Consider the following 25,974-nt stretch of genomic DNA (forward strand, 5'->3'; position numbering starts at 1 on the left):
TGTTTCTCCTTTCCTAGATTATAAAATGTTTTTGAGCAGGAAATATTCATCAATGCAACACTTCTCCACTGAATATTGGGACACCAGTACTCTACCTGGTGTTGAGTATATGGAGGTGAAAGATTTTGATATATTCTGTGAACTCATGGGATGTAGAATCTTATGGATGTAGATTCTTATTTCATAATTCCTTTCACTGTGTTATTATACAGTATTCAATAATCAAGTCAACCTATGTAGTCACGCTTCTTAGCATACCATCATTCACTGATTCAGTAACATTATTTGCCCATTAAATGCTCTGTGCTATGATGCATCTGGACTTCATAATTTTTTTCTCAGAACTGATTTCACACATAATAACAGAATGGAGGAGACAGAAAGAAATGGAAAAAAATCCATGAATAGAAAGCTAATTTGTATTAATATTTTTTAAGAGAGGGAGAGAAGAGAGTAGGGCAGAGGGAGAGGGAGAGAGAGAGAATCTTAAGCAGGCTCCATGTCCAGCAGAGAGCCTGACTCGGGTCTCCATTTCATGACCCTGAGATCATGACCTGAACTGACCTAAGGAGTTGGATGCCTAACCAACTGAGCCACCCAGATATATATTCATGTATACAGACTAAACCAACAACAATAAGCATCATATTTCCTGGATCCAGCTCATTGATTTTAAGTTGTGCCAACCTGTAGATGTTTCCTCTTATTCTAACTAATCAACAACTTGGTAACTTGTTATTCATATAAGATTTTTAAATTTTCATTTATCATCATGACATTTGACTGGCTGCTTACTAAGTAAAAAGTATCTTACAAATCTCATGAGACTTTTAGTTCTACATAGATGATAAAGATAGCAACCACAAGCACTTGTTCATACAGAGGTGCAGTGCAAAGAGATGGCCAAATACATAGTTAGAATTTTACTCCCTTTGAGTTACAACCTTGGACAAGTCATTTTAGATACTCTGGCCCGGAGAGGACATAGAATAATATAGTGAGTTCAAATGGTGGCCCTCAAAATAGGTCATCTAAGTAGGACTGACCCAGGAGTAAATAGGTGTTTCTAAAACCAAAAGTACATGTCCACAATTGCTTAAAAGGTATAGTTGCTAGGTGAATTAATAAAAGTACAAGCAGGGGAAACAACCTCCTTTTATTTCTACACACTTTCAAATCATGAGTACCTGTATTATGTTGGTCTTTTTTTTATTATGTTTTATTTGTTTTTAAGTTGGTCTTTTAAGCGTAGATTAAAAGGTATGTGCTCTGAGTGAGTCAAAGAAAATTAAACACAGTTCTTTCTGTTAACAAAATGAAAGCCTGTGTAGTGAAGTAAGGCATCATCTTAGGCATGAGATAACGATCAACACCGGGCCATAGTAAGCACTGAACAGCTATCTGCTAAACTTGGGTTAAGAAGGAGAAGAGGATGGTCTCGGTGAGAGACAAGACTTCTAAATCTGGTTCTAGCCCCTTCTACGAGCGGTTCACTAAACTCCAAGGACTCCAATTATGCCTTCTGTACAATGTGGTTAAATATCTGTACACCTCAGGGGAGGGATGAGAATTCAGAGGAAGATTTTAGGTAAAGTACTTATAATAATGTCCCCAAATAATTGATATCTAAGTAAACATTAATTTCTTTCCCATTCTTTCTCTTTAATCATTTGACAAAAGGGACCAATATATCGGTTCTGCCCAATTTAGAGAGCTACTTTAAGAATAAAACGAGGTCAGGCAGTCCAGGTGGCTCAGTGGTTTAGCGCCACCTTCAGCAAAGGGCCTGATCCTGGAGACCTGGGATTGGGTCCCACGTCAGGCTCCCTGCATGGAGTCTGCTTCTCCTCTTCCTGTGTCTCTGCCTCTCTCTCTCTCTCTCTCTCTCTCACTCTGTGTCTCTCATGAATAAATAAATAAAATCTTAAAAAAAATAAAGTGAGGTCATACTTGTGAAAACTTTGAATATTGTCAAGATTTAAATGATTGTGAAGTATCTTTATTGGTAATGGATTTTTTTTAATTCATTATGCCAAAAGGCTTTACCAAGAAATATAATTATATTCCAGAAGACTTCAAATAATCATATAAATGACAAGAGCCCAATGAACTACCACTTGAATGTGGGTTCCAACTTATGTTCACTTTAGCAGAGGGAATACAAGGGCTCCCTAAGGACTGCCTGCGGACAGGGGTGCTACCTACAAAGACATACCAGGCTGAGTTCATGAAAAACCATCAGAGCTTTAACTCTCCTGCTGTTAGTTCACAGATGACAGCATGGGGCAGAAGCTAGAACGAGTATAAGAAACATGTGCCTAACAGAGACGGTATTTATCACATACAACGTACTGACTTTGGAGCCCTTCTATTTGCATTCAAGTTCTGTTACCACCATCTACTGTATGATCTTGGTTAAGGGGTCTAACTTCTCTAAGCATTAATATCCTCCTTTATAGAGTAGGCCTAGTAACTAGGCTTATCGCATGGATTGTGTGCAGGATAAAATTAATGCCTGCCACGTGGGAAGTGTTCAGTGATTTTTAGCTATTATTATTAAGTCTAAATACGTGATAACATGATACAGTTGTTTTTACATTTATTAGACCTAAGTAAGTAGATGGGACCAGAGGGGTAAGTGTGGCAAGTGTGTGCTTCCTGCCCCCTGAAGCCTTGTGAAGGAGATTGCTCTTGGAATACAGACCCTGGTCAGACCCTGAGAGAGGACTTGAGGTCATCCTCGATATGTAACTGAGGCGAAGTGGAGGAGATACCCTGTGGATGAAGGCAAGACAAAAAAAAGCTGTGCAAGATTTAGGGAGGCCAATAATAGAATGTTCGTAGTGAGCAAAGGAAGGGGACATGGCAATATGGAGACCATATAAGTGCACAGCGACACTCCTATTTCTCTCTCAGATTTGCTGTCCTGTCTATGTAGAGTAACAATCTTCCATCAAAATGCACAGCACAAAACAGCTCCATGATACCTGAGCTGCTCTGTTATTTTAATCCACTGAGTGAGGCCTGAACATCCTCAGTGTTTACTGTTCCTGCTTTCACTTATCCTTTGTCAGGACGTGTGAAAGCATTCTTTTTTTTTTAATTAATTTTTATTGGTGTTCAATTTACCAACATACAGAAAAACACCCAGTGCTCATCCCGTCAAGTGTCCGCCTCAGTGCCCGTCACCCATTCCCCTCCAACATTTACCTGCAAAAGTTGAGTAAGCACCATAGACCGACTTAAGTTAGATAACTTCTATGAAGAATGGAGTGTCTAGCCATCTCTCTTCCTTAATGAGATTAAGAAAATTAATGAAACGATAAATCCTATCCTGTAAGGAAATGTGGGATATACACACGTATTGTAATTTAGACTGCTTAGGGTAAATACAAGAAGCTTCATTTTGTGAAGATCCATTGCAAAGGCTCTTATAGCAAAAACTTAAAGCACATGCATGAAGAAACAGGCAAATTCTGCAGTGTCTATGTAGGAAAAAGTTGATTCCCTTTGGTAGTGGCAAATGGTGACGTGGGTTCTTGCGGACAAGAAGGCTCCCCTGATGTGCTTTTAAAATCATCGACTGAAAAAAAAAATAAAATAAAATCATCGACTGTTTGTTTATCCTTAGCTAAGCCTAACACAGAGAGAAACGAAATAATGACCGTGAGTTGATTGATTTCCCTTTTCTATTTTTAAGTGTAGGTAGTTGCTGTGATTGCCATATTTACTATTTCACTTTTGCAGCTTTTAGAGCGACAGAAATCCAGCCCCCTGTCATGAGTTTGAGATGTTAAACTGTCCTAAACATTGGCAGTGCTGTGATAGATGAGCATAACCAACAAACACTTCATACATTGTCACGCCAGGCTAATTTAGAGTGTTGCAAATTAGCAGTATGCAGAAAAGAGACCAACGTAGTAAAAGTTGGATGTGCGAAACTGCCAAGTGACAGGCTCTTCTGTAATGTGATGTGGTTTTATTAGTGTCTCCTAAGATCTAAGGAGGCTTTGCCTTGGGTTTTGTGCGTGCGGTGATCATTTAACTATGTAAGCTGGCCCAAGAGCAGTGCTGTGAGCAAGATCACGTTTTTGCATAGTATTTGTTCTGAAATATGGATTAGTAATGAGCGTTACAAATAGGACTTGTCAGAAGAGAACCACAGAGACTTTTTGCTAAATCAAAGATCCATTCCTTCACCAAAGATAGACTTAAATTCCATAGTTAATGATTTGTCCCAAGATCTGATAAGTATCCTTCAAATGTACAGTTGATTTTACATGAGAGCCGTTGAAAAATACATCTCCATGCCTAAACACTATGTCTATTATGAAATCTGTACATGTGTTCTGTGCAACTTATTATCTAAAAATATTAGGGGAAAAATTGAGTAACTTTAAAATAAATTAAACTTCAATATTCAATTTGCTCTATATTTTCAAGCAGAATTAGTTTTGAGAATTAGTATTTTAGTTCATTTATTATTGGAAAAGACCTTACTAGCTTATTCAAGCAAGAAAATTACCCCAAAAGCTAGCAAGATTTATAATGCTTAGGGAAAAAAAAAAGGCAATTCAAAACCTAATGAGACATTTTAGGCCTCATTTACATCTCTAACCTGACCCATTTTCTGCAAAACGTTTTTTGTTGGTAATTTACATACTAAAAGCTAGTTATTTATCCATCCCTAACCAAAAAGTTGATGAGATTACTAATACTATAGTGAAGTTAACATTACCCTAAAAGCTAAATATGGCCATTTCTCGAAGGTAGACTATTTGAGTCATTTATTTAGCTGTAATCTCCATTACATGCTGGCGATGCATCTAAATTCTGAGAGGATGACATGAAAGCTCAAATATCTCATTGCCATCCTCTTTTTATTGGCAGGAATTGCTCCAGGAATGCACATTTTGGAAATGAAGCACATTATGGTACTTTGTGTATACACGCACATGTATCTCCCCAGGAAAATAATGCAATGAAATGTATTCTCTAAAACAATGATAAAAAAGTTGATCCATAAACTTATTTTGTTTATAAATATATGTAGGCTTATACAGTTTTATCACAAATACATTTATATTTTAACAACATATATTTCTTTTCCTATTTTATATATTTACATTTGAATATATGTTATAGATATTGTTATATATCTTATTATTTGGTATGTAATATATATGGTATGTGTAATAGCACCATCAGTTGATAATTGTCACCTTAATAACTTATTCTAAAACAGTACTGAGTTTATAGTAAATTGGCTCATGCTCATAATATAGGCATCTATGAAATATGAACTGTTGATAGATGTTTAATTTGGTGATGTTCTGCTTAGAAGATCTGTCTTTTGCTGAGAGTGCTGTGTTGAAGTATCCTACTATTAATGTATTATTATCTATGTGTCTCTTTACTTTGGTTATTAATTGATTGATATACTTGGCTGCTCCCAAATTAGGGGTGTAATATTCATAATTGTTAGGTCTTCTTGTTGAATAGGCCCTTTAAGTACGATATAGTGGCCCTCTTTGTCTCTTATTACAGTCTTTGTTATAAACTCTGATATATCTGATATGAGGATTCCTACCCCAGCTTTCTTTTGAGGACCATTTGAGTGGTAAATCGTTCTCCACCCCATCTTATTCAGTCTGGAGGTGTCCTTAGGTCTAAAATGAGTGTCTAGTAGGCAGCAAATAGATGGGTCTTACTTTTTTATCCAATCCGATACACTGCATCTTTTGATGGGATCATTGAGCCCATCCACATTCAGAGTAACTATTGAAAGACATGAATTTAGTGTCATAGTATTACCTATACAGTCCCTGTTTTTGTGTATTGTTTCTTTGGGTTTCCTCTTTCTTTTATATTGTTTCTCAATATTTCTTGCAGAGCCAGTCTGGTGGTCACATATTCTCTCAGTGACTTTCTATCTTGGAAGCGGTTTATCTCTCCTTCTATTCGGAATGACAGCCTTGCTGGATAAAGTATTCTTGGCTGCATGTTTTCCTCATTTAGGACCCTGAATATATCCTGCCAGCCCTTTCTGGCCTGCCAGGTCTCTGTGGAGAGGTCTGCTGTTAATCTGATATTTCTCCCCATATAAGTTAAGAATCTCTTGTCTAGAGCGGCTTTAAGAATTTTGTCTTTGTCTTTGAAATTTGCAAGTTTCACTATTAAATGTCGAGGTGTCAAACAGTTTTTATTGATTTTTGGAGGGGGATCCTTTCTGTCTCTTGGATCTGAATGCCTGTTTCCTTCTCCAGATTAGGGAAGTTCTCAGCTATGATTTGTTCAAATATAATCTGTGGTCCTCTGTCTCCCTACATTTTCTGGAATCCCAACAAGATGAATAGTATTCCTTTGCAAGCTATCATTTATTTCCGTAAGCCTTTCCTCAGGAGTTCTTAATTGTTTATCTCTTTTTTCCTCAGCTTCCTTCCTTTCCATCAACTTGTCTTCTATGTCATTCACTCTCTCTTCTACCTCATTAACCCTAGCAGTTACAGGATCCAGTTTAGACAGCATCGCAGTTAAAGTATTTTTAATTTCAGCCTGATTAGATTTCAATTCTGAAGTAAGAGAATCTCTAGAGTCCTTTATGCTTTTTTCCAGAACCACCAGTAATTTTATAATTGTACTTCTGAATTATATTTCTGACATGGTATTTAAATTCGTGCCCAGCAATTCTGTGGCAGAGAGTATTACTTCTGGTTCTTTCCCTTGTGGTAAATTGTTCCTTCTACTCATTTTTGTCCAGTGCAGAGTGGCTGTATGAGTGAGCAGAGTCAAAAATATCAACCATGACCTAAGTAAAATACACCCCAGACCATTCCAAAGAGGTCAGAGATCATAAAATAAAAGATTAAGAAGAGAACAACACAAAAGAAAAGGACCACTAAAATGGAAAACAAATTTTAAGACAAAATGGCAAGAATAAAAAAAGAAAAACAAACAAAAACAGAAAAAAAGTGGTGGGGAAGTGGTGGTGGAGAGAGAATATAGTCTCCCCAAGGGGACCTAGTGGGTGATCCTCTTGGTTCTGAGTGTCTTTTGTCCTATATGTTAGCAGATGCCCAATTCCAAATTCATATAAACCAGCAAAACTTATATAGAGACCCAGCCTTGACCACAAAAACAGAAACAAGATAAAAGGGGGGGGGGCAAAATGGGAAGGAAGAGAGAATATAGTCTCACAGAATGAACCAACACAGTGTTCCAGTGGGTTCTGGGTGTATTTTGGTCCGTGTGTTAGAGGACACTAACTTCCACCATGATAAATCAAAATGAGACAGAAAAAAAAAACAAAACACAGAAACCCGTAACTCATATATCTACCAAACTTAAATTGAATACATGGAAGGGAATCCAATAATGAAGAATGTATCTAAGGATGTATCTAATTCTAGAAATATGAAAGAAAGGAAAAAGCTTAAAAATGAAGAGTTAGTAAAATATTGTAGCTAAGGCAGGAAAAGAGAAGCAATATTGGAGATTCTTAATCTGAGATAAAAATGAATCGTAGTGAAAAAACCCTCTACATCTTGGGGATCCCCGGGGGGCTCATCAGTTCAGTGCCTGCCTTCAGCCCAGGGCGTGACCCTGGAGTCCCGGGATCGAGTCCCACGTCGGGCTCCCTGCATGGAGCCTGCTTCTCCCTCTGCTTGTCTCTCTCTCACTCTCTCTCTCTCTCTCTCATGAATGAATAAATGCAATCTTTAAAAAAAATAAACCAACCCTCTAGCCGTGCATTATATTGGCTCAGTCCCACCTTGCAGCGCGGCCGCTCCGCCACCCGCTCTCCCGGGGCGGGTCCTGCAGCGCCGCAGGTGTCTCTACCTGAGGACGCGGCCCCCCGCCCCCGCGGCCGAGGTGCTCCGGGGTCCGCACACCCGCAGGGCGCCCCCCCGCCCATGCCCCCGGTGCGCCCCCTCCCCCCGGGAGCGAGGGTTGCCCTCCCCCCGCCCTCCCGCCTGCTCGGGCCGCCGCGCGCCTCTGCCGCCTGCCAGCTCTTCTCTCGGGACGTCGCAGCTCCAATCCGCAGGTGTTCAGGGTGCCCGGAGAGAGACCCGGGTGAGCCCGCGCAGGTGGCCTGAGGACCCTGCTCCTGCCCCCGCCCCCCTCCTGTGGTCTGTCCTGTCCGCTGGTCCCGAGCGGCTCCGCATCCCCCGGGCCCGGGGCCTTGCAAGTGACCCAGGTGAACCAGGGGCAGGTGGCCTGAGGACCCTGCTCCCGCGCTCTCGCCTCCTCCTCCCCAGGCCAATACCTAGATGCATAATTTACTTGGACATCACTTGGGCACATGTTTAGAGTTACACTCCCAGACCTTCAAGACTGTCCTGAGGTGTGACTTACCTTTCCCCTTTCTACGTGGCATACACCAAATTCTACCAAAACCCAGAAATTGAGAAGTGCCGAGTACATCTGTGTGGCTCCTCTTCCAAGGAGTTCCTCGCCAGCATGTATCGTGGGTCCTTTGATAAGTTCCTGAACTCTGGGGCAGCGTCCAGCCTGGTTTTAGTTTGTTCAGTATCTGCGGCAAATCCTCCTGCCTACGTCCGTCCAGGATTTCATTATGACCAGGGCGGGTCTGGTACAAAGACGGACCCAACCCGACCCTGCCAGTGGCTCTAGGAAGCCCAGCGTCTGAGGAGCTGGGACAGCTGCAGATCCACGCTCTCCCTGGACAAATGCAGCCCTTTCCTACTTCATTTCACTTGCTCAATGAGTTTCAGATTACATATTTGTTTTCAGAAACTCTGTTTGCTGTTATATTCTTCCTGTTAGAAGATTTACAAGAGGATATGCGATCGATTATAAGCAGAGAAAACAAACTTTGGCAAATGTACTTGCTAAAAACTCATCTGCAAACTACATTGCCAGTCACCAAACCCTATTATCTTATGACATTTTAAGAATCATGTTTTTGTGTCCTACCTTGAGGCTGTCAAATGCTGCTGGCACCGCAGCCGCTGCCTTCATTGCTCTTACCACCATCACAGTTATGGTTACCAGTAAATCTGGCTCGGGAAAAAAAAAATCACACGAAGAGTTTGATTTCTCAACTCTTTGAATAGTTTGAAAATTGAGGTTCTGGTGGCCCCATGTGCTGGATACCAGTCCTTCAAATGGCATGCTGCTATTGACCTGATTTCTACGTGGCCACTTGGTAGATCTTTGGATGATGTATCTAATGCTATAAGCATTCGATAATATTCAATGAATACTTTTGTGTGTGTGTGAAAAGCTTTGACTTTGTGTTTATTTCCCGAGTATAGCCATGCACTTGGGAAATGCTATATACCAGATCTAGGTTTCTTATTACATGCTAACATCATATGGCACAGCAAAGCATTTTGAGAGGGGAGGGGCAGGGAGCGTCTTGGGTTTGATCTGTGAAGATGGTGTCATTTACCTCTTCAATCTCATTTGTGTGAACTACCGTAATATACATCGACATACTCCAACTACAGGGCCTTTTTCCATTTTTAGTTATGCTGTGCTGTACTACAGTAAAATCTTTCACTGGCATCCTCTGCCTGGAATGCTAGTCCCATTAGATTCCCTTGGCTGGCCTCTTCTCACCTTTCAGTCCTGATTTGACTGTCTCCGGCTCAGTCAGTCTTCTTGACCATCTTATCTAAATACCAACCCTCTCTCCATTCCTGAATTATAATCCTCTGTTCACTTCCTTCTAGTGTAACTCACTGTGCTATTATTTTGCAGTCTTTTTGTTGGTTTGGTTTCCTCCCCTGGAATCTAGGTGCCATGAGGGCAGGGGTCATTCATTACTACTCTGTGTAAGTATTATCCAGCATTTGTAGAATAGATAATTGATAGACACGGAATCTTAAAATATATTTAATTTCTAGGAAATACTAAAAGGGCCGTGATGGTTTAAGATCATCACAAAATATCTTTGAAATGAGTATGTAAGAACTATAGTGTTCAAATGATATTATCTTCACAGATCAAGCCCAAGACTCTCCCTGCCCCTCCCCTCCCAAAATGCTTTGCTGTGCTATCATAAGATGGACAGGCTATATATACCCAACACTTGATGACATCAGACTTGAATACTGTAACTTGAATATCCTAAGAAAATTAAATCCATTGGCAAGAACATCAGAACCAGAATCTTGATGAGCCTGCTACTTAACTATAGGCATCCATATGCTTTTAGAGTTTTATTTATATCTTAAGCGAATACTGTATACCTACAAATGCACAATCATATCAAATTTAACCATTTATTTCTCTTTTCCAGAAAAAAAGAAACTTTAAAACTCACAGAATTGTAAATATTTGAACATCAGAGTTACCAATAAAAATCGAATTTATGTATGTAGATTATTCATGTGCAATCATAGTGATTAGTTGGTCTCTGTCTGAGGAATGTCCTTCTCTCTCCAGGCCAAGAGTTGTTTTCTGAGAGCTGTTGCTTCCTGAGAAGGCTTGGTGGCCATCCTTCTCCACGTAGGCAGAACCAGGGTGCCTAGGCCTGAGTTTGCTGGCAGCTGGCTCACCTGAAGGTCAGAAACAGCTTCCTGGGACTACAGACAACGGTGAGTGCCCATGTGAGGCCAGGTGCTTTGATAGCCCTGTCTCCTGGAGAAACTCGTTTTCTGATTTTCCAGTCAGCCCTGTCATTCTTTGAGACATAACTTCTAAGGAACTGCCAAACATCTACCTCTTCTTTTTACACTTTTTTTGCACCCTGCCTATAGCCAGAATACCTCTGTAAATAAATGACATCTCGCTTTTGCTTTGTGCATAAGCGTGCAATGCCACACATGCCAACCCACAAGCAGAAAGAAAGAAATCAGGCTATTTTGTAAGTCTTTAATCTCAACATCGCATTTCTTTCAACATCAGTTAGAAATAGCTATTATCAAGTGTCCAGCTGCCAGGAACCTTTGAAATCCAGTAATTATTTATGAGAATTTTATAGAGAAGAGGTAGAAAACATAAAATAGCTTTGGTTCATAAAACAGGAAAGATAAATGTTGCCAGAAAAAAATCTATAACAAGTGTGTAGTGAACTATGTGAATGAGAATCTGTTGTATGCTAGTGAGATTGTTAAATGGAAATCAAGTTTATTTTCCATGTTAATGAGCAGATCCTGTGCATCTACATAAAGCCAGTTTACTTCATAAGAAATACATAAATCTAATTTTTAGTGTGAGAGTATTGTTGGGCGTGCGGTTGAATATATCGTAGAGCAAAACTATTATAAGGCTACACTTTTTGTTTTCCTTTTTCTGGGTGGTGTTATGGTCCCTTTCAAAGATTTTAATTTCAAATTGCCAAGTTTTTTTTTCTAAACACCACAACTATAATTTTATTATTCACTTTATAAACAAGAATTAAAAAAGCAAATAAGCATAGAAATTTACTACTTGTTGCACCGTATATCCTCTGAGTGCTCCACTATTTTATGGTCTCTGACTATATTCAAAGAGAGCTCAGACTGGCATATGATGCAGGCAAAGATTGAGAGCAGGAATTCTATAGAATGTCTAAATGTCACAGGTGTTATTGGAATGCAAATGTACTTTTCTATACATTTTCTAGGTATTATATATAGCAAGAGTTCTACACCATATTTTTACACTTTATTTTCTTACTTTGTCACCTATTACCTTTCCCAACTTACTAGAAACTAAAAATACCCTCATGAAATTAAGAGCACGGATGCTTTGGCAAATAAAGACAGTGCAAGTTTTCTGCTGTCATTAGGATATAGGCTATATATCATTTTCCAATATTGCTGGTGGGTTGAACTGAACTAATTACATGCTGAGAGAAATCTTCCTGACATGGGACTCCTGTCTGTCAACATGGGATAGATTTTACTTTGGAGATGAGTAATTTGAGTAATCTAATTATTTGAAGAAGGAAGGAGGATAAAAATTAGTAATAAAATTATAGGAAAATTATATTTCAATAACAGTAGAATTAAAAGTCAGAAAACATATGTAATTAATGAAGGGGTTCATTTTATTTGGTATTTTAACCATAAAATCAAAGTCTTTACCTTCTTTCATTGACAGAACTCATCATTAAGTTTTGCAGAAATTAAAATTAAGAAACATTTTCCTTTCAGAGCAAAGTGAGATGGTACATTTTTTGTTGAATACATTTTATGAAAATGTATGAAAAAACCTGTCACTTATGTCATTCTGCATATTTTTAAGTCACATTGTTCATTGAGCTACTAATTAATATGTAGGGAAAATGCTGTATTTAAATGATATCCTCATTTACTTACTGATATTACTTTAATGGGAATATATATATATATATATATATACATATATATATATATAATCATTTAACACAGGCATTCTTTAAGCCCTTGAAAGTTGTGAATATCCAAACGGTGTTCCATCTGATGATATCACTACAGCATCATTTATAGTTAAATGTGCATTCTTTATAAGTACTATAAGTCATAAATATGATGGGTTCTATTTTTTATGATAGCATTTTTGGAGTTAGTTACCTGGGTAATATTCATTGCAAACACTTTCAGAGCAATTTTGCAGAAATAAAACAAGTTTTGAAGGGCTACAACTGCTTTCATACTAGAAAGAAGAATATTTTAAGGAGAAAAAAAGCATTTGCTCCTTTTCCCCCTAATGATTTTATTGTCTTTGGGATCATGGGAATTTGCTGTGGGAAAAAGAGAGGTGTGTTGCCATTCAGAATTGCTTTGCTCATCTGGGAGCTTCAGCATCCAGTTCAGAATGTGGCCTAACTTGTTCAAATGACACTGGTGTCTCATATTCTCCTGCTATCATTTCCATTTACGTTTATGTTTTGACAACATTCTTCAGCGGAAAGCATAAAAAACACCCAAGTGAACCTCTTGAATCCTCATTTGTAGGCCTGGATGCATTATTCGAGCCCTAATGATTCCATAATATGTGGTGTCACCAAGGTGAATGAAAATCTCACTTTGGATTTGCCACTGCAATAATTTTCAGTTATAGGCTACAATTAATCTGAATAATGACAACAGAAGAAACACTTAAGGAAAGTAATTTTAGTCTTTAGTTAAAGAAGTTTAATGTAAGCAACATTCTTCCACTTCACAAATATTTATGTGCCAGGAACTTTGTTGCAAGGTGTTGGGGATCATGAAACTCACACCTACGCTGTGTTATCATTACAAGGTTTTCCGTGTGATATACAAAGTAAAGCATAAAAATATGTCTCAGTTTACATGTAACTGGCAGAGCTACCATTGTCATGGAAGGGAAGAGGGGGCACTCTGGGGATTTGCCAATAGAGTAGACTTGAAGCCTAAGGTATCAATGTAAGAAAGAACAATGTGATGTGCGTAGCAGAAAGAACAGATACAGAATTCTTAAGACCTGGCATGTTTGTTGAACTGAAAGGAGTCTACTGTGTTTGGAGCATAGAAAGCAGAGAGGACAGTACAGATCATACCACTGCAATGAGTGCAGGAAGGTGACACAGGTCCTTGTAGACCCTTTTCAAGAAATTTTACCTTTCTTCTAAGTGCAAGGAGAAACCACTGGGAAACTTAGGCAGGAGAGTGATGAGGGAAGATTTTTATTAAAAATCATCACTCTGGGGGCACCCAGGTGGTTCAGGTGGTGAAGCATCTGCCTCTTGATTTCAGCTTAGATCATGATCTCAAGGTCATGGGATTGAGTCCTGCATCGAGCTCTGCACTGGATGTAGAACCTGCTTAAGATCCTGCTTTTCCTTCTCCCTGAGCCCCCTTCTCCCCCAACTCATTCTCTTGCTATCTCTGAAAAAAAGAAAAAAATCATCATTCTGATTCATGTTTTGAGAATAGAATGGACCTAGAAAGGAAAAGACATGGGAAGACCGATTTGGCAGATTTTACACCAGTTTAGGGTGAAAAATGGTGAAGGAATAAGAGTCTGGTAGAAGATGGAGACAAGTACATGGATTTCACACCTGGTTTTAAAAGAGAATGCGTCAGATGGGTTAGAGATGAGAAGAGAAGAGCCAAAATGACTCACCTGTTTCCGATTGGAGAAACATGATGGTCTTCTTAATTTTTGTTATGTTTGGTTTGAAGTGGCTACAAAATATCTAAATGGATAGAATATCTGTGGTCCTGGAGCTCAGAAATCTGGACAAAGGTTTAAATTTGGAGTCATTGACTCTTACAAGGTAACTGAAGTCATGATGGAAAATGAGATTGTTTGGAGAGAGGTCATAGAGAAATTAAAAAAAAAAAAAATCCTGAGCACAAGGAATGTGAAGGTCTCTAAACTTTAATCATTGGTAGAGAAGGAACAATGGAGAAAGGAGACTGAGAAGAAATAGAAGGGTGGGGAAAACATAGAAAGTGTGATTGTGATAGGAACCAAGGGAAGAAGAGAGTGTTTTAACAAAGTGCTAAAAGGTCAGTAAGAGGAGAATTATGAAGTATCTCATTGAACTAAACAACAAGAATATCATTAGGAGCTTTAGCAACAGAGCTTTGATGGAGCATTGGCTCAAAATCCAAATGAAAGAATGTTGTCGAATGGATGATAGAGGAAGATATAAGATCAACAAGTGCAGAAAAGTCTTTTCAAATTTGGCTATGAAGTTGAGAACATAAATAGGAATGCATAGAGGGAAAGATGTGAAATGAACAGAGGAGTTTTTTTTAATGATAGCACAAAATTCTGGAGAAAATTGGCAGAGATGGGGTGCAGCAATCCAGAGTAGATGTCTTTAAAGGAAAAAGACTATCTCTCACATTATATCACAAGATAAAGAGGAAAGGTTGGATGCTAATGCTAAAAATTTTATTGATTTGATGATGGGAGGGTCAGGTATTTGCTGTAGGAAGCGATGATTATGGTTAAAAAAAATGAGCAACGATAGAGTCATGGGGTAGAGGAGATGGGGTAGAGGAGAGTAAGGAGGGTTTAAAATAGTCATTATACTGAATGGAGAAGAATAATGGCTTGAGAAATGCAGTGGAATAGCTCAGCATTGCTGAGAGGTTGAGGTTGGTGACTATGACTTTTCATAGGACTGCATGATTTTCTCCAGCCCTCCAGCAGGAAAACTCACAGAGTGGCATTAATCCAGGATGAAATTTTCCAGTGTGGAAAGAACAAACAGCATGAGATTGCAAGATGGTGTTAAAAGAATAATTTGTGTGGCCATTGATACTGACCAGCATAAGAAATGAAACAAAGACCAGAAAACCAGGTGTAATGATACTGATGGAGTCACATAAATGATTGAGCCAATAGGGCAGAGGGATAGAAGCTTGTGCTGAGACAAAAGGATATTTTATTTAACATTTTAAAGTAGAGTTCCAGGTATAGATAGCCTATTCTGTTACACTGAGAGTGGGTGGGTGAAGTGGAATGGATAAAAGGTCACCGAAAACACGAATATCAAGAGACTCAGAGGTCATCAGATCATGCCATCCAGTGATGGCAGTGATCAGGATGGGGAGAGCCAGTTGCCCAAATCTTTTTTTTTAAGGATTTTATTTATTTATTCATGAGAGACAGAGGCATAGACACAGGCAGAGAGAGAAGCAGGCTCCATGCAGGGAGCCCGATGTGGGACTTGATCCTGGGACTCTGGGATCATACCCTGAGCCAAAGGCAGACACTCAACCACTGAGCCACTCAGTTGCCCAAATCTTAAACCAATGAAGAAATTTATCTAGAACTTTAGCTGTCACAGCAGAGAGAAGAGATTAAGGGAGGTGTGACTAGGTAAGTAAGTACGGACTCCAAGAATAGTTTTCCCTCAAGACAATGAAGGGATGATGCCAGGCAAATGCCGTGGGGCAAAGAGCAGAACATTCATCTTCCGTAAATAGTGCCAACCCATCCTTATTCCATAAGGTCTGTCTGTGTTATGTGGTTTGAGAGGAAAGAATGGTCTTCAGTACAAACACCTACACCACTAATCCCACAATCATGCCTCAGTATGTTACGATGCCCAGGTCCTTTACTAACTCCCCTTGGCCAACAAAGGAATGTTCTAAATCTTAGAATTGCACAGGAGACTCTTTGGCACAGTGATCAGGGAATCCTGGATTTGAAAGGTGGCTCTGCCACCTTATTGCTTTCTAGCTGGTGATTGTAGGTGTGCTAATTAACATCTCTGTACTACAATTCTTCATGTGTGAAACGAGAATAAAAAATAAGTGCCGGAGGGTCTGGGTCATGCAGTTAGTTAACTGTCGGTCTCTTGGTTTTAGCCTAGGTCATGTTCTCAGGGTCAAGGGAACTGGGCCCTGTGTTGGGCTTCTCATGAATCTCTCTCTCTCTACTCCTCACACTCATGCTCTCTCTCTCTCTCTCTCTCTCTCTCTCTCTCCCTCTGAAATGAATAAATAAATCCTTAAAATAATAATAGTAATAATAAGAAGAAGAACAAGAAGTGCCAATGCAGGATTGTGAAGATGGGTGAAGTAATGCATATGAATCCAGCTAGCATTACTTGTCACAAAGTATTTAATAAGTAGATACCAATGACATTATTATTATTATTATCATCAGCTGTCATGTATCCCATTTTGCTAATATTTAAGCACAAATAATTTAAAAAGGCTTCTTCGACTTTTCTGTGCTCTCTCCTGCCTCCATGACATTACCCATTCTGAAATACCCCCAAAAGTACCTGTTACTCTACACCTGACTAGCACATTCATCTTAAACTGGTTCAAGCCCCAAATTTCTATTTCTTCCAGCCCAAAATATGTCCTTTTTCTTAAATAAATTAATTTTATTGGTGTTCAATTTACCAACATACAGAAAAACACCCAGTGCTCATCCCGTCAAGTGTCCCCCTCAGTGCCCGTCACCCATTGCCTCCCAACCCCCCGCCCTCCTCCCCTTCCACCACCCCTAGTTCGTTTCCCAGAGTTAGGAGTCTTTATGTTCTGTCTCCCTTCCTGATATTTCCCAACATTTCTTCTCCCTTCCCTTATATTCCCTTTCACTATTATTTATATTCCCCAAATGAATGAGAACATACACTGTTTGTCCTTCTCCGATTGACTTACTTCACTCAGCATAATACCCTCCAGTTCCATCCATGCTGAAGCAAATGGTGGGTATTTGTGGTTTCTAATGGCTGAGGAATATTCCATTGTATACATAAACCACAGCTTCTTTATCCATTCATCTTTCGATGGACACCGAGGCTCCTTCCACAGTTTGGCTATTGTGGCCATTGCTGATAGAAACATCGGGGAGCAGGTGTCCCGGCGTTTCATTGCATCGGAGTCTTTGGGGTAAATCCCCAACACTGAGGGATCCCTGGGTGGCGCAGCGGTTTGGCGCCTGCCTTTGGCACAGGGCGCGATCCTGGAGACCCGGGATCGAATCCCACGTCGGGCTCCCGGTGCATGGAGCCTGCTTCTCCTCCCTCTGCCTGTGTCTCTGCCTCTCTCTCTCTCTCTCTGTGACTATCATAAATAAAATAAAAAATTCTTTAAAAAAAAAAAAATCCCCAACACTGCAACTGCTGGGTCGTAGGGCAGGTCTATTTTTAACTCTTTGAGGAACCTCCACACAGTTTTCCAGAGTGGCTGCACCAGTTCACATTCCCACCAACAGTGTAAGACGGTTCCCTTTTCTCCGCATCCTCTCCAACATTTGTGGTTTCCCGCCTTGTTAATTTTCCCCATTCTCACTGGTGTGAGGTGGTATCTCATTGTGGTTTTGATTTGTATTTCCCTGATGGCAAGTGATGCGGAGCATTTTCTCATGTGCATGTTGGCCATGTCCATGTCTTCCTCTGTGAGATTTCTCTTTGCCCATTTCATGATTGGATTGTTTGTTTCGTTGGTGTTGAGTTTAATAAGTTCTTTAGAGATTTTGGAAACTAGCCCTTTATCTGATATGTCATTTGCAAATATCTTCTCCCATTCTGTAGGTTGTCTTTTAGTTTTGTTGACTGTATCCTTTGCTGTGCAAAAGCTTCTTGTCTTGATGAAGTCCCAATAGTTCATTTTTGCTTTTGTTTCTTTTGCCTTTGTGGATGTATCTTGCAAGAAATTACTGTGGCCAAGTTCAAAAAGGGTGTTGCCTGTGTTCTCCTCTAGGATTTTGATGGACTCTTGTCTCACATTTAGATCTCTCATCCATTTTGAGTTTATCTTTGTGTATGGTGAAAGAGAGTGGTCCAGTTTCATTCTTCTGCATGTGGATGTCCAATTTTCCCAACACCATTTATTGAAGAGACTGTCTTTCTTCCAATGGATAGTCTTTCCTCCTTTATCAAATATTAGTTGACCATAAAGTTCAGGGTCCACTTCTGGGTTCTCTATTCTGTTCCATGGATCTATGAGTCTGTTTTTGTGCCAGGACCACACTGTCTTGATGACCACAGCTTTGTAGTACAACCTGAAATCTGGCATTGTGATGCCCCCAGCTATGGTTTTCTTTTTTAAAATTCCCCTGGCTATTCGGGGTCTTTTCTGATTCCACACAAATCTTAAAATAATTTGTTCTAACTCTCTGAAGAAAGTCCCAAAATATGTTCTATCATCAAGCTGTATATAGTGAACAGGTAATCTTATCTAAATAATGTTTTCATTTAAAATGGTACAAAAGAGAACTTATGATAGGTTGCTAAAAGATATGTTATTTATTTTTCTTCTAGAAGTAGTACCAGGCAGAGAAAGCAGGTGGGTGCAAGAGACAGGCAGCCTGTTAATTGGATTGAGTGAGGAAAGCGAATATTATTTTCTTCATCATTTTAAGCACTGTTTTCTGGTGCAACCAACTAGGAGAATAGAAAATTATGAGTTATAATAATCTTAGGAATTTTGAAAATTCTAACATTCCTCCCATCATGCCTGCTGAGCAGGGGTCTTAATCTAGCAATATTTCAAATATGATAGAAAAATGTTTGAGTAGCATTCTTCAAAGGTATGTAAAACATTAAATTCTACAGAAACATATCTAAAAGACCTAGTAGTATTTCAAGGTATAATAATTGGGTTTTTATTTAAATGAGTCACTTTTTAAGATGCCATATGCCCAACAGGAAAGCAATGATGTGAACAAAACTTCAATGTTTTTTTTTAAATAATAAACAATATCGGTTGCTTACATATTGATGATATTGTTTCTAATCTAATGGAACAAAGCATCAGCTGCAAAGAGGTGTAATTAGCTTAGTCTTTCAATATATGCTCATTGCAATTTTTTACAAAGTTAATGGAGGGGGAAAAAAAAACTTACATTTCTGAAAGTAGTGGATTCAACTTAATTTTTCGTATTAGTGACAAGGTTGTCCTGACAAGAGAATCAAGTGTACGAGATTGTAGAACACGCATTCTTAGCAATAGAAATCAGATAAACATGAGTTGTTCAACCACTGTTCCTATATTATGATGACAAGGGGAAGGGCAGCAGCATTCACTGAGCATTTCTCTGCTGAAAGATTTTAGGACCACTCCTTATGGCCTATCTCATTTAATCATCATTCACTAACTGTAGTCCCAATTTTCATACTTAAAAAAAACATGATACTAAAGAAGATTGACTTAGTAGAAAGCACAGCTATTAAGTGACAGAGCTGGAATCTGAATCCTGTCAGATGCCAAAGCCAGTAATCTGATCACTGACGTATGAACTCTTGATTTATCCTTGGATTGTCTAGAGAGCCTTGGACCATTAACCTATTCATTGCAAGTTCTTAGCCAATTTGTTCTGATGTTGACATAACATAGATAAGGCAGCTAAGGGCTTAAAACCAAAGAATGAACAAATGATTTATGGAGTCTTAGAAAATGCAGCAGGACTGCTAGAACAAATTTTGTCAAAATTTGTCATTTTCGTTCAAAATTTTTAGACTGACAAAGCAGGAGTCAGGATTCTAAGCTAATAGAACAAAACTCCTGTCATAATAAACTTATGAGCAAGACACTGAAAGGGGAGCTAGCGGATAGAACAGATAGGCAGTGCTTGTGCTGAGAGTTTGCATTACCAAATAATTATATTGACAAATGAAGGTTATAGATATGATTATGGAAATTATGGATTTCTAATCCATAATTTAATTTTAAATTTGTTTTTATGGGGTTTAAATGTGTAAAACAGACTATACAAATTTTCTGTTAAAAATATTTTAGGAAATATTTTGAAAGAATGATATAGTAGGGACTTCTAAGTCTACAGAGTAGATTAAAAGATTTTAATTGCAAGACAACATTCTCTGAATAATTTAGAAATTTAATTCAGAATTGTCCATAGACTGGTGGATGCATTTTGAAAAGAAAGGGTATGAGCTCTCTATAGCTCAGCTCTTGCCCTGGGGTAATTTATTTGTGGTTTGAACATTTAGTAGAAAAATGCTTTCCCAACTAATAGACAACATTAATACAGGGATATTCTTTCTCAAAACAAAGTCTTTAGAAGTATCTGAGTTCCTCATGACCTTAATTGGGATAAAACAGAACACACCCAGAGAAAATGAGTTAAACCTAATCGGGAGTTTATTCACAGTTTGCATTTTATAATAGAAGATGATTTTAAAATAGTGATCATGGCATTTCAAAATGATTTCTATTCATTTTTAATTTCTTAATATTGAATAGCATATAGGAAAGTAAATGTCAGTGGGCTCTATAGGAGCTTAAACTTGGTGAAGTAATAATCCTGTTGGTAAGCAGCTTATTATGAAAAATACAAGTCAAAAAAAGGCAGAGCAAACAGAGACATCAATATGTTTTCCTCGAGTTTAGAATTATTATTTATTTTAGAAGTTTGAGTCAATTTCATTATTCTGTCTCCTTCTTGGTAGTCAATTTATTGTTTAGGGCTCTCTCGATTAAACCCTGTCACTTCAGGGGAAGTTCAAGAGAATAGTGCATTATTGATATTACAGAAACAGTTGTTACTGATCAATACATTTTGAGCCACATACGGGTATATCTTTAAGGACATAATTCATCAAAAACAGGCTTACTGGGGCTCTTCATGCTATTTTCATTGATTTTTTTCCCTTTGTGGGAAGACATGGTAGATAGTCTATGTGTGACATGAGTTATATTCAAAATAAAGAAGTCAGTTGCTCAAAAAAATGCTCCGTTACAAAGAAAAAAAATCAAGTGTAAGGATTTTAAAGGAGAAATAAAATTGAATTTAAGTTACTATTCTCACATTTTAATATCCTGTACAGAAAATGTAATTGAATTACTTACATTTTTTTAAAAAAAGTTTACACATAAGGAATACCAAATTCAAAGTGTGAATTCCATTCTTGACTTACTGTATGAAATGGAGGTAGAAAATTACTTTTATTTAGTTTTTCATTGCCACTGCATAGCTTTCTTTTAAATTTAAAATCAAGTATAAGTATACATTGCTTTATGCTGTGTTCTACATATTTGTCTGTTAAGGCAAATTTTAAAAGAACGATTGAAATTCACATTGTAGGGCACCTGGATGGTTCAGTGGTTGAGCACCTGCCTTTGGCTCAGGGTGTGATCCCAGGGTCCTGGGATCGAGTCCCACATTAGGGTCCCTGCACGGAGCCTGCTTCTCCCTCTGCCTATGTTTCTGCCTCTCTCTGTGTGTCTCTCATGAGTAAATACGTAAAATCTAAAAAAAAAAAAAATTTTTTTCTAAATTGCAGTTTAAATGTTCCTCCATTGGTGAGTGGATTCATAAATCAAATATATCCATCTAATGAAACATTGGTCATTGGTTGTAATAAAAAGTAATGAGTTGCCAATACACATGACAAGGAGTAAATATTTATGGAAAATAACACACTAGAGTAATGTATCAGATGGCTAGGACTGATGAGGTTTTGGGATGAATGAGTGGGGGAGATCAGGTGATCAGTAAAGCCCTAAATGAAGACTGGACTAGAAGAGAGATAACCTCTAAAGTGGCAGATTGGACATTCAATGGCTATTTGAGTCAGTTGTCACATGTAGCTGTACACACAGCCTCTATTTTCCTCACAAACAGGATTTCTTTATGGCAATCCCAGAAGATGGGTCCAACAATGGTGAATTGCACTTTTAATGAAAAAGTTAGAATAATCGGCTATTTGGTCAAGTTAAAATACAGAATGTGGCCAACATATCTGGATTTCAGAAAATAAACAAAAAAAATCACTTTTTGAAAAGCAAATAAACCTCACTTATAGATCAGCTCTTTCCCACTACTTCTTCTGCTGAGCTCCACTTATCTATCTCATAAAACAATTTAAGATATGTCCTCTTTACCACTCATTTCAGATGCTCTGCGAATACTGAAAAAAAAAAATACAGCATCTTGATTTTATGCTAACATTATACATGAGAATGCAGGTTTGTAAGATGAGAAGGTTATTATTCTCTTAATAAATCAATTATTTGCTGTACACAAGGGTTCATTTAGGAGACTTTAACAATGTAAATTTCTTTTCTTTTTTTAAGATTCTATGTATTTATCCATGAGAGACACAGAGAGGCAGAGACATCTGGAATTAAGATACTATTAACTATTTGAGAACAAGTGTTCATATAGACCTACACTTTTATTTCTCTTTGGTAAATATCTTGAAACTGGGATTTCTACGTAAAATATATATTTACTTTTAAGACATTGACAAATGGGGATCCCTGGGCAGCTCAGCAGTTTAGCACCTACCTTCGGCCCAGGGTGTGATCCTGGAGTCCCAGGATCGCATCCCATATAGGACTCCTTGCATGGAGCCTGCTTCTCCCTCTGCCTGTGTCTCTGCTTCTCTCCTTCTCTCTTGTCTCTCATGAATAAATACATAAAAACCTTTTAAAAAGAAAAGAAAAGACATTGACAAATGGTTTTCCAAAGTGCTCATAGCATATTGCATTTGCATGACCAGTATATGAGATTTGTACCGTATTTCCACCAAGACTTGGTACTGCCAGTTCTTTCCATTTACGTCATTGAGGTGGTTATGTAGTGGTATCTCATGGAAATTTCAGTCTGCATATCTGTACATGCATGTCACTGGCTGTAGTGACATCAAACATTTTGTATGTGCTTATTGGATACTGGGATATCTTCTTTTATTTATTTTTAAGGATTTATTTATTTATGAGAGAGAAAAAGAGAGAGAGACAGAGAGAGACAGAGGAAGAAAGGAGAGAAACTTTAGCAGACTCCATGCTGAGCGCAGAGACTGATGTGGGGCTCAATTTCACGACCCTGAGATCATGACCTGAGCCAAAACCAAGAGTCTATTACTTCACCAACTGTGCCCCTCAGGCACTCCTGGAATATCATCTTTTATAAAGTATCTATCTGTTCAAATATTTTGTCCTTTTAAAAATATAGTTATTTATCTTATTATTGAGTACTTTGTGTGTTCTGAGTAAATCTTTTGTCAGATATATGTTCTGCAAATATCTTTTCCCAGTGCATGACTTACCTTTTCATTTTCTTGATAGTGCCTTCTGAAAAGCACACATTTTAAATCTGAAGTAGAGTTTATCAATTTTTTCCATGATTCGGGATTTTTTGTATCCTATTAGAAAATCTTTGTCTAAAGTCACAAACATTTTTGCCTCTGTTTCCTTTTAGACGTTACATAATTTTGGTTTTTATATTCAGATTTCTGATTTATTTCAGTTTTTACATATGGACATCCAATTGTCCCTGCATCATATATTCAAAAGTCATCTTTTCCTCACTGAATTACCTGGAACTTTGCCAAAAACCAATCACGTATATAAAAATGGGTCTATTTATAGACTATTCTGTTCTGTCAATCTTTATCTTTATGCCAATAGCACATATTGTCTTAATTACTGTAGCTTTATAGTGAGTCTTGGAAATCACGTAATGCAAATCCTCCAACTTTGTTTTACTCTTCGGAAATTATTTTAGCTACTGTAGTTCCCTTGCATTGCCGTGTATACATTACAGCCTTTCAAACTCAAAAACCTGTTTGAATTTTGATTGGAATTGCATTGAAAAAATAAATCAATCTTGGGAGAATTGAACCCTTAGCAGGATTAAATCTCTTTTCTTATTTGGCTCTTACATTCAGCAATATTTTGGAGTTTTCAGTATGAAGATCTTAGACATATTATTTTTTATTTATCTCTGCATATTTTATGACACTGATGCTATTTTAAGTGACATTTATTGTAGATTTTTATTTTCCAAATGTTTGTTGCTTATACCTAGGAATATAGTTGATATCTGTGTACTGATACTGTGTTCTGTGACATTGTGAAACTCATTTATTAGTTTTAGGAATTGTTTTGTGTATTCTGTAGTACAAGTAAATAATCATTCCGTCTGTAAATAAAGACAGTTGTATTTATTGCTTCCCATTTATGTTCTTCAGTACAAATATGAATAGAGATGGAGAAAGCAGACAACAATGCCTTGTTACTGATCTTAGGGATAAAGCATTCAGGCTTCTACCAGTAATAGGATTTATCTCTAGGTTTGTCATAAACAACACATATCTGGGGTGTTGCTTTTTTATACAGTCTCACAATCTCTGTCTTTTAATTGGAGTCTATTTTTATTTATGTATTTATAGTTTAGGAAATATATATTTATACTTAATGCCATTATTGAAATGATCTGGTAAAAAATTCCTAATTTATTTTTCCATCTGACCAGATGTTGTTTTCATCTTTTTTCCTGCTTTAATTTAGGTTAAAGGAGTATTTTTAGTATTCCATTTTATCTCTACTGTAGGCTTATTAGCTAGCTATCATCCTTTGTTTCTTTGTTTTTTAAGTGGTTGCTCCAGGGCTTACAGTATACACCTTTAAATTATCACAGACAACTTTTCAGCAGCATTCTTCTGCTTCATTTATACTGGGAAAAATTTGCAACTTCTACCTTTATTTCTTCTTTCATAGTTACCTTCTGTGCTAATGCTATCATACTTTTTACTTTTAAGTGTTATAAACTCCACAATACACTATGACGATGTTTTATTTTCAAGGGTTAACTACCTTCTAGAGAGACTGAAGGAAAGAAAACCAGATTGCTACTTACCTAAATACCATTTCCGGAGATGTTCTATCTCTGAACATCCAAATTTATCTTTTACCACTCTCCTTTTGTTTGAAAAGCATCCTTTACTGTAATTTGCAGTGCATATCTGCTGATGATGAATTCTCTCAGATTTTGTTTATCTGACAAAAGGTTTTATTTGACCAATGTTTGAAAAATGTTCTCACTAAATATAGAACTCTATGCTGACGTTTTTCTTGCGATTTAAGGATGTTGCTCATCTTTGGACTGTCATTACATTTCTATTGCAGTCATTTGTGACAGTCTATTGCCATTCTTCCTCTATACCTGATGTATCTTTTTTCCCTCTGTCTACTTTTAAGCTTTTTTTTCCACATTCTTTATCATTGCTGTTGAGCAATTTGGTTATACTGTCCCTTGGTGTGTTCTTATTTGCATTTATTCTGTTTAAAATTTATTGATCTTCTTTGGTTTGAGGGATTATGGTTTTCTTCAAATTTGGAAAAATGTTAGAAATTTTAGGTATAATTTCTTCAGGTTTGGTGTTTTGTTTTTTGTTTGTTTGTTTTTGTTTTAGTCCAGCTCCTCCTTTTCTAGAATTACCTAACAATTACATAAATTAGTTTGATGTTTTCCCACAGGTTATTAGTGCTCTCTTGATTTTTTTTTCCCTCTGTCTTTTTTTCTCCACTTTATTTTGGATTATTTCTATTGCTATGTTTTTAGGGTCAGTCATCTTTCTCTGACACATAAAAAAAGCCATACATCTTTTAATGATACGTTAAAGTGTAACATTTTCTATTAAATTTATTCAGTTTACTTTTTTGCTTTAGATATTTTATCTTTAGAAGTTTCATTTCATTTTTTATAAATCCCATTTCAGTTTCTTTTCATGATTTTCATATTTCTTCTCAAAATTCATAAGTTTATAGAGCATTTTATAGTGGCTGCTTTAATGCTCATTCCTATCTTTCATCTGATTTGTTCATTCAATTGTTGGATTTCTCTCCTAGT

The 25,974-nt window shown here is 37.6% G+C and overlaps 1 long non-coding RNA gene across 1 annotated transcript in view; it reads left to right on the forward strand.

Annotated features, from left to right (window-relative positions):
* Window positions 1-25,974, forward strand: part of LOC121489009 — a 521,107-nt gene that overhangs the window by 224,076 nt on the left and 271,057 nt on the right. Inside the window, exon 2 of the long non-coding RNA XR_005987234.1 lies at window positions 10,414-10,565. This is a non-coding gene — a long non-coding RNA (uncharacterized LOC121489009). The remainder of the gene's footprint in view (window positions 1-10,413; window positions 10,566-25,974) is intronic.

This window comes from Vulpes lagopus, chromosome 4 (genome assembly GCF_018345385.1).
Source record: "Vulpes lagopus strain Blue_001 chromosome 4, ASM1834538v1, whole genome shotgun sequence".
Classification (NCBI taxonomy): Eukaryota; Metazoa; Chordata; class Mammalia; order Carnivora; family Canidae; genus Vulpes; species Vulpes lagopus.